Source organism: Orbicella faveolata, unplaced genomic scaffold, assembly GCF_042242905.1.
Source record: "Orbicella faveolata isolate gen_17 unplaced genomic scaffold, um_ofav_v1 contig_34, whole genome shotgun sequence".
NCBI classification, from domain to species: domain Eukaryota; kingdom Metazoa; phylum Cnidaria; class Anthozoa; order Scleractinia; family Merulinidae; genus Orbicella; species Orbicella faveolata.
In genome coordinates, this window is record NW_028301563.1 from 10,910,671 (window position 1) to 10,920,040 (window position 9,370).

The 9,370-nt window shown below is 40.1% G+C and overlaps 1 pseudogene across 1 annotated transcript in view; it reads right to left on the minus strand.

Annotated features, from left to right (window-relative positions):
- The window catches only part of LOC110065672 (uncharacterized), a 41,859-nt pseudogene extending 36,930 nt beyond the window's left edge, over window positions 1-4,929 (minus strand). Inside the window, exons 1-2 of the transcript XR_016201192.1 lie at window positions 4,569-4,929; window positions 575-993 (exon numbers count right to left, since the gene is read on the minus strand). The product of XR_016201192.1 is annotated as an uncharacterized LOC110065672 (transcript). The remainder of the gene's footprint in view (window positions 1-574; window positions 994-4,568) is intronic.
- Between the last annotated feature and the right edge of the window lie 4,441 nt (window positions 4,930-9,370).

Below are 9,370 nucleotides of genomic sequence, written 5' to 3' on the forward strand. Positions count from 1 at the left end.
TGTCTTATCATCAAATTAGATAAATCAGAGATACAATTGAAGTAAATGAATAAATACATCAAACTATTAATTAATTGATTTATCATTCAAATCCTTTGGAGAAAAAACAAGACGTAGACAAAAATTGATACCGATCAAACTAATATATGGTTGGCTTCGTAAATATAAGTAAGTTCAGCTTTTGTGGGCTTTTGTGGTCTTTGAAAACTTTTGCACACAACACTCGGGACAACAACCAAGCAGAGTTTGAACGCAAAATATTTGGAGAGTAATAAAGTATAAACAAGTAAAAATTAGCGATAAGAAAGAACAACATTTCGGTGACATCGTGACACCATTTTCAAGTTCAAATGCAAAAAGATAAACTGTCAGAAAATTCGCTCAAGATTCGTTCTTATCGCTAATTTTCACTTGCTTATGCTTTACAAAACCTTTGCTTACATAGTAATACAGTGACGATAAAATTCACGGCTTAAGAGGAGTCACTATATAAACTTAGCCATTCAAATTCATTATGAACCACCTTTTCACTTTTACTAATGCTAATACATTTCTGATATTTAAGGTAACGTACCGTTTTCTCGCTCGCCATCTTCCCGACGCCTTGTTTATCCTCTTCTTTGACAACCTCGCCTGTTTCTCTGCTGTTCTCAAATTCTTCAACTCGAGCTAAGGCATCTTCTCTCTCTTGTAAACACTTCTCTTGTTCGAGTTGAAGCGCAATATGTCTCTGTTGTAATTTGTTTATATCGTCCTTAGCGTAGCCCAACCGGATTTTCAAATCCTCGTTTTCTTCATACAGTTTCTTATTTTGACTCTGCAGAATTTCGATCCGTTTGTTCAGCTCTTCTGTTTCGCTTTCCAGTTGAAGCGCGATAAGAACAGTTGCCTTGTCTCTCTCTTCAACGGCCTCGTCCCTTGCTCTGACAGCCTCGCTGTAAAGTTGCTCCAAGCGAGTATAACGCTGTTGTAAATCTTCTAGTTCACTGAGTCCTTGAGAGGATTACAAACAAAACAAGGGCGGAAAGTTAAACAGGAAACAGGCTCAAAAAAAGGCATGAAAACAAGCATGTAAACATGACCCTTGAAGGCTTGAATAAATTTAAAATTCTTCGTACTGTCTGTGAATTATCAATATTATGTTGGACAGTCATACTAACAGTTATAATTAAATACATCAGTGGAAGGTAGTCAAGAAAATTTGTCTGCTTTCCTCAAATAGCACCGATTGTAACCGAGGGATGTTAGTTCAACCTTATATATTTCAGAGGGTTTTTGACCCAACTGCACTGGATGACGCACAATAAGGAGACCGGTCTGCACAATATTCTTTGCCACTCGTGCATTGCCTACCTAAGTAAGTAATATAATATACCCTTATAGAGGTTCTCCCAGACGTAAACACAGTTCCAAAGTATTCCATGCTTGCGTCATATCTGCAGCCAGCATCACACAAATGTCACACTTTTTCGCAAGTCAGACTTCTTAATTTCTCAGAAGGTGGTTCTGGTACGGTGTCGTTCGTTTCCTCGAATCCGTTCCTTCTCTACTAGTATAGTACTCACCTAATTCTAGACTAGTCTAGTGCTACTGAATCAGGCTTAGCATGTTATTTAACTTCTTTTTCGTTCGGGTGCTTCGTTTTCAAGTTTTGAAAGTGAGACAGTTTGTTTTAGTTTCGAAAGCGGCATCGTTTTCGTGCTCCGAATTCTTCGTTTTCGAATTTTGATTGCTTTATTTTTTAAGTTTCTCAGTTTGAGTTTTTTTGTGTTTTGGATTACGTCTACTTTAAAAAAAAATAATGAATGGCCGGTTGCCTTTATAATGCCATAAATTACACTTAATATCTGTTCTTTTGGAAAGTTCAAGACGTCCGGATTTGGGGTGGAAGAAGGGACATACTGTCACGCTATAGGAAGAGGGAGCAAAGATTTGGGCAACAGGAAGTCGTACATAGTATGTTTTAATTTTTGTTGCCCAACTGAAGTTTTTAGCAAAGATATTGGTTTCTGGAGCAACAGTTCACTTGGAGTGCGTCGCCAACGACGGCGGGAAAGCCAAAATTAAACGCCGTAGCTTGTTTGTGAGGGCGATGTAACATCAGAGGCTACCGATGGCAACGGCTAGTTTTGGCTCGAGTTGACTTGTAGCGAATTGATGATAATCAGTACTACTGAAAGAATATGAACAGATCAAAATTTGTTAGTTTGCACAATGCATCTTTTTTAAACGCGCTAAGAGATACCGGAAAACGCACCAACGTCATTCCCAACCTTTTAGGTTAGGGTTAGGGTTAACCCTCAATTTCAGTCTCGTTGGGTGCACTTTTAAAAGAATGACAACTACTCAAAAAGTGAACACAGTTGTGATGAACTTCCAAATTCTCCGAACTGCTATTTCAAGAAATGTATGAAAATCAGTCAGGAGAATGTAGACCTGAGGGGGTTGAATTTTATCAAAAGTGTTACTGAACAATATCAATGCGTAGTTTAACTGTGAGTTTTTCACATAATTGGCTGAATTAACAATACTTTCATGAAGGGTACAAGTATAACACACTCCCAGTAAAACCGAGAATAACGTTTAGACGAATGACTTATTTGAACGTGCGAGAATGCTCTTACCATAACTAGTTCAGACCGCGGTAGTTTCTAACAAAGCAACAGGCATACACTATTTGTGCAATTTTGCATCAGTTATAAGAACGTACTCTCGCCTTCTCTGCTAGCAACGTTTCCGAGGTTTCCCTGATTCGCGTGTTCATCTATAATCCCGTAACATGAATTCCGTCAATTTAACTCAATTTAACTTGTTATTTTTGTTAAACACGACAAAAGCGACTTACAAGGAAATGACAAAGGAAAGAATTCGCATTTTATAGAGCATTGTTTTTCCTTCTGTTTAACGCTTGAACGAGCATCAAACGAAATTAACAAATGCTCAGTATTCGCAAAATGCGGTTGTGGCTTTTTGCGTGTTGCAAAGGCACGTTGTGGTTTGAACTATAGATACAAAGAATTTTATTTTCGCGATGAGCTGACAGGGAATCAGGAAATCAATTCACCAAAGATGATCTTACCAGTGAGTCATCGTTGGCGAAGACATTATCCAGCGTAATCAGCTCAAAAGAGATAAAGACGGTTCATTGATACGTAACGAAGTGTTACGTGATCAGAAACGTCGCTTTAAAATGAGCAATGAAACTGCTTTCCCTTTTATTAGATTTGTCCGTCTTAATGCCAAGTTACGATGTTCTTCTTTCAGTCACATTTCATTCACAAAGAGAAATATATGCGTGTTTGTTTAATTTTGATCAAATTAGAACTCTTTTATGTCATAGAAGAAAGGTTTTACTGCACTCATATACTGAATATTTATTCACAATTCCGTTGTTATATTGAGCCTTCTTCGAAGATAGTACTAACAAAAACAGTTTTGTGGTTTAACCGGGCGATTGAAGCTCACTTTATTGTATCGCAATATTAATGTTGTTTAGCTGAAGCAAAAGAACAACAAGATTTCAACTGTACAAACAAAGCAGAATGCTCTTGAAACTCTGTACTAGTTCCATTCTTGCTCAATTCCTGAAAAAGGCTTTCCTGGCAAAAAGTTAATGTAAATCGAACAAATGTTTTGCAGCGATCGACGGTGGGGCGAAGGTTCGCCTTCCGAATTCCGAATGCCAAAAGTTCACACTGACAGGTTAGAGAACAGAGGCGAATGAACTACGGCATTATACAAACCATGTCCATATAAATTAAGATCGTATCTTTTCCTACAAGTTTTTACGAAGTAGAAGTTTGGGAGTCGATCATTTTTAAAACTTACCTCAACTGGCAAAGCCGGCGGTCTCGCTGTGCATTCACTGCTCACGTCGATCGAATTCGTAATTGAGCAGGGCGCTTTTTGTTCTCGAGATTAGCACGAAATATTGAATGCCGCCGGTGTCGCACCGAATAACAAGCCGATATTAGAGCCTCGAAGCAAACAATGAACTGGTGGTCTCGATAATTAGCCAAGAGGAATGCAGCTTTTGTTCGCTTTTCCGTCGAAGCGCGAAGGCTCTTGAAAACGTCGTCGATTTAGAACGAATGCTTGAACCAAGAGCCGAAGAGTTCACGAGGTTCTGGCGACAAGGCGTGAATTTAAAACCACGGAAAATCGCTCTATTTTCATCTCCTATTAGGGCACACTTGCTTATTTTTTTTAAGAAGAAAACAAAGGTGCCTCTTGGTGACTTCACCGTAGAGAAGTGATACAATGTCTGGAGTTTGTCTGGAATGTTCAACAAAACGCACACTGACATTTCCTTAGAGAGGCTTTCAAAAACTGGACAAAACATTTCGATCGTTTAATTATTGTTTATATAGTTTGGATGTGAGATAATTTAAAGCACTAGCACGGTTACAAGGGAAACAAGACCTGGTATCATACTGGCTGGTCTGAAAGAGGCCTGAAAGCCCAGCTATTTAAAATGTAACATAAGTGACAATTCCAGATTATGGCTTGTGTCATGAAAAGAGTAATCCATTCTCAGGGGTAGAAACTTTAAATGTAGTATCACTTACCCATTTTTGTATCGGTTGCCTCTTGAGATGTCGTTATAGACTGTTTTAAAAATATGGATGTGGATTATCTAGCTATTCCTCTAGGCTCCACAGCCAACGTTTCGACAAAGAGCTGCAAATGCAATGATTATTCGTTGCTTATTTCTCCTGGCTTCATGTAAGCACATCGCAACTCTTTGCAGGACGAATCTCGTTTGCTGTTATGTTTATCGAATTTCTTCAACGCTAAAGAGCACATCTTCACATTTTCCTTCGAAACAATTACTAATTAACACTTTTGAGGTTGCTAGTCGGCGTTTGGACAACGAAATGCTTTGATTCCCGCGCGATGTGATGTTATTTTCGCAAACAAAAACGGCCACCCTGCGCGAAATGTTTAAATGCAGACATCTTTTATTATGCATATATTCGAAATCATAAGCCGTTTGTGGACACAGCTCTGTGCAAATGTCAACTATATCGTTGAAATCTATTCACGACTGAAGGTTGTACATTATGATGGAAATAAAGCTGAAACACCGCGCCTTGTATTTTTAAGACTTGAACAAAGACCGCCTATTGACGTTTTGAAATGCTGCCCAAAGGAGAACTATATTGTATGAAAGATCAATAACACCAGGCCTCTAAGATGTTGAATTCAATTTGTACGCGCGCTTTTTGTGTAAAAATTGTTTGTAATTATTTTCTTTTCTTAGACCGTGTAGATTAAAAGTTCCCTAAGTACGTTTATCTTTCTTTGATCCACTCTAAGCGACACTTGAAGTCTATTGTTTCAAGGCTTGTGTCTTCGTATGAGCCCTTCTTCATTCATATACACAATTTGTCTGGCAATAAAAGGCAAGACGATAAACCCTACCCAGGCCCAAACCAAAACGAACTACAAGTGTGACAAACCAAGTGACACAGTGTAACTATTGGGAAATGAGCCCGTGGTCCTATTCAATTTCTGCTCGCCTCCCACGTTATTGAATTCATAAGGTAAACTATAAAATCTATTTTCCGACGGTACCCATTTCATAGGCTCAATTTCCGCCGCTTTCTCGAGTCCGGTGTACGTTCCTCCTTCGGGGGAGGAGTGCGGGCTCCTTTCTCGAACAGCGGCTGGTAATCGAGCCCATCCATTTCACAGTGTGGCTCTCTTTCAAAGAACCGTGCAAATTCTACTTGATAGCGAGGCTTAAAATCATTTCGAGGCTCAGGCAATTTCTGGGATTGACTACATATACCCTTTACATAAATAGCCTGCGTAGCAGTCTTTTCCGTTTCCTCTAGGCGGGAGAAAGCGAGAACCAAGGGGAAGTCGCGCGAACGCATGGTGCTGATATTTGAATAACGACACTTATACATCCTAAGCCTCACATTCATGTGAAAAATCCTTTGTCTGCATGGAAACATTAACACGAGGTTTGGCATGTATAAAGTTTTTTTTTTTCTTTTAATTTAGGCCTCATTTATGCAAAGTGCCTATTTTCTTAATTGCGCCTGCTTGAAAATTCCTTGTATGCAACACTTGCAGGATTTGCGCCATACCATAAAACGTCGGTCATAAGCTCGTCGCCCTGCTTTTGAGACCTTGTGGTTATAGACCCTTCCCTTGAAGCTTGCCTGCCTGTGCACCTTTTCCATATTAACGACATTAATGTACTAACGTCCTCGCACCATCTAAAGGCCCCCCCTCCCCCCAACCCTCCCCAACTGATGTTTTTTAGCTCCCCCGTTGAACAAGTGCAGGGCTAATAAGACCTAATAACCGGGCGTTGCATAGTCTTTTATCATTCTAGGGTCAGATTATGAGATTCACTAGTTTTCATTGATAGCGTGAGTTATGAGCAAACGAAGCTTTGACTCGATGAACTAGAATCAATCAAAGTGAACAGGAAAATGACGTGCGTGCGGAAGGCGAACGCGGAGCTTTGATCCAAAACAACCCCTGGGGTACACACATAGAAACGTGATAGTAGAATATCCCGTCTCGATTCTTGTAAAACGACTGGCAATGGAAACCTTCTTTTATTAAATACTTGACTCGACTTGAGTGTTAAACAGGATATTGCAGGAAATTCTTCGACATTCTGGAACCACAGGTAGCCAAAGGCTTAGAAACGATTGACAGTCTGTGAAATACAATTTTTTGTCACATGCGAACTTTTGCAGTGCGCGTCGAGCAGAAATCGAAGCAACTTTCATCATTCAGTATCATCGGGTCCCTGGTTTTGCCGTAGAGATTTAAAACACGTTTAAAACCTCTACGACAGTTTTCGTGTCGCAAACCATAATTGCAAGCAAACTATTGGACTCGAGAAAGCGGCGGAAATCGAGCCTAGCAAATTTTAAGCCGATTTGACTACACGAAACGATTCGTGTGGTAGATTCCTATACATTGGTGGTCAGAACGTCTCGGGGGCATGCGATAAGTTGAACCATCCAAATCGCTCTAGTCTAAAAAAAACAGAAAGAAACGTGTATTTTTTTAGTTTTAATTGCTCTACGAGGGAAAAGAAAAGAATCTTTTATATCACTCCCAACCGTAATCTCGACTAATCATTCGGAGCGAAATGTTAGACACTCCTGGCCAGGCACGCAACGGAGAAAGCTGACCAAGTTTCAGCCGTTTCATCAAATGATCTACAATTCTCAAAGTTTGCCATTTGCACTCTTACAGTGCTATAAATCCAACAAATTTGAATACCTCGATAGTGTTTGCATACATACAGACAGAGCGAAAGTTTTCCGGTTCTGTTCTCTCCGTGTAGGATCCGTGTCTCGACCAGGTTCAATAAGTTAATCAGTGATTAATTTTTGGTACTGGTGATCCGAAGAGCTGACGCACCCCGTAGCGAAAACATGGAACCAATCGTGGGAGTTCAGCCTGTTCCAGGCTCTCGGTCAGTGGGGACGATCGAAAAAGCGGGCGGGCGACGAGCCCACTTTTTCAATCGTCCTCACTGACCGAGAGCCTGGCACAGGCTAACAGAGATTATTAAATTCTCAGCCTCGGATAATGCAATTCTAGCTTTCTGATTGGTTCACTGGATCTCGGTTACCAGCCATTATACCTGCGTTTGACCTTATATGGAAATGAAAGCGGCAAATGTCGCTCTGCATGAGCTTTTTCGCGTGAAGCGAAGTTCGTCGACAAAAAAAATGGATGAAAAAAAGCACATTCGGTGAGCTATCTACACAGGAAATACAGGAAATTATGGACAATGCCGTCCCAGTAACAACAAAAAAGCCACAAAGCTCGAGATAAGATTATTTAACGGTACGTATACGTTAAGTTTCCCTTAAAGTTGCAAAATTAAATATGACCGGCGAGATTTTACGCATTCATGAAGATTATGTAACAAAAACAAATTTTACCTGAACAGAATGGCTTGCTAGTCCTGGTAACACCAAATTTTCGAAACCGATATAAGAAATGTCAAAAGAAGAACTGAATGTTGAGTTGAAGTGTTTTTACTCGTCTGCGAGGAAGAAAGATGACACGTATTGCAAAAGTTCATTGATTAAATCCATTAAAGCCGCCAGTTGATCATTTCCTTCGCACGCCGTCGCACAACAAACCGTTTTCCATTATCTCTGACCAGGTAAATAAATTATTAGAGCATATGCATTTGTAAAAGGCCGCAGGAAAACAGGTATAATTGCCGGCGTAGTCCATAAGAAACCAGTTTCCAATGAGCAGATGAGGAAACTGTTCGACTAAGCAAGCTCGGATCGGCCGAGAGCAAGAATCCCGCACAGCTACAGAGGACGACCTAGTTTTATCGCAGTCTCTTTTTTGGCCGACGACGACGAGAGAATCAACGACAGCTAGCGCCAACAATTCTGTCCTTGCGAAAAACACCTCAAGGAGTTGAGTGTTTTGAGCTGAACCGAAGTAAGCCCGGTTCTTTACCAGCCACGAAAAACCACCAGGGTGGCCTCGGAGATTCTGAAGATGAATCTGACGCTAAGATAGTTTCTGTCCTTGACTCTAAAACTGACCAACAGTGAGCTCCACACGTACAGCTCGAAATGCCAAGGCTTTTAAAGCAAGGGAATCCTGAGAGAGATCTTGTCGAGAATAATTTTGGCACAACGTCTGTGTCACATGGCGATCAAAGTTTTCCGCAGCATTATTACAATGGCAATGTGCAAGTGCACAATTATTTGGCTCTTCTCCATGACTCGAACTTGAACGCTTTTCAAACTTTCTGACCAAGGTTATATCTCCTTCATTTGATAGACGTTTCTTGAATTCTACTTGATTGCAATTTCATTCAGCAAATTCGCTTGCTTCGCTCTCAAATTTTTCATTCAACTAATTTTACAAACGGCGCGCATGTCATGTGATTTCCCACTTGTTGTTGTTTTTGTCACATCGACTTCCGGTCGTTTTGTAAAATTAAAATCCAATAAAATTAAGCTATATTTCCAAGAATACAAACGCACCGAATTTAATAAAACAATTATTCCATTCGCGCTTGTTGGATATGAGATTGGTTATAGCCAACTCGGCCCTACGGGCCTCGTTGGCTATTTACCATCTCATATCCAACGCGCGCTCATGGAATAATTGTTAAGTATACGTGGTTGATATGGAAACGATTTCATATTGCGACACTGATAGCAAACCAGTGAAGTAGGAAGCCAACATCAGTCTTGCTTTAAAATGGCTCTAACTAGCAAGCGTAGAGAGTTTATTTGAAGTATGCATCCTGCTTGAAAAAAATGGTCAATGTTGATATCTTGAAAAACCTTTCAGTATAGAAAATCAAACTTTTCAGTAGCATTTCCCATATAACATACCACACAGAGTA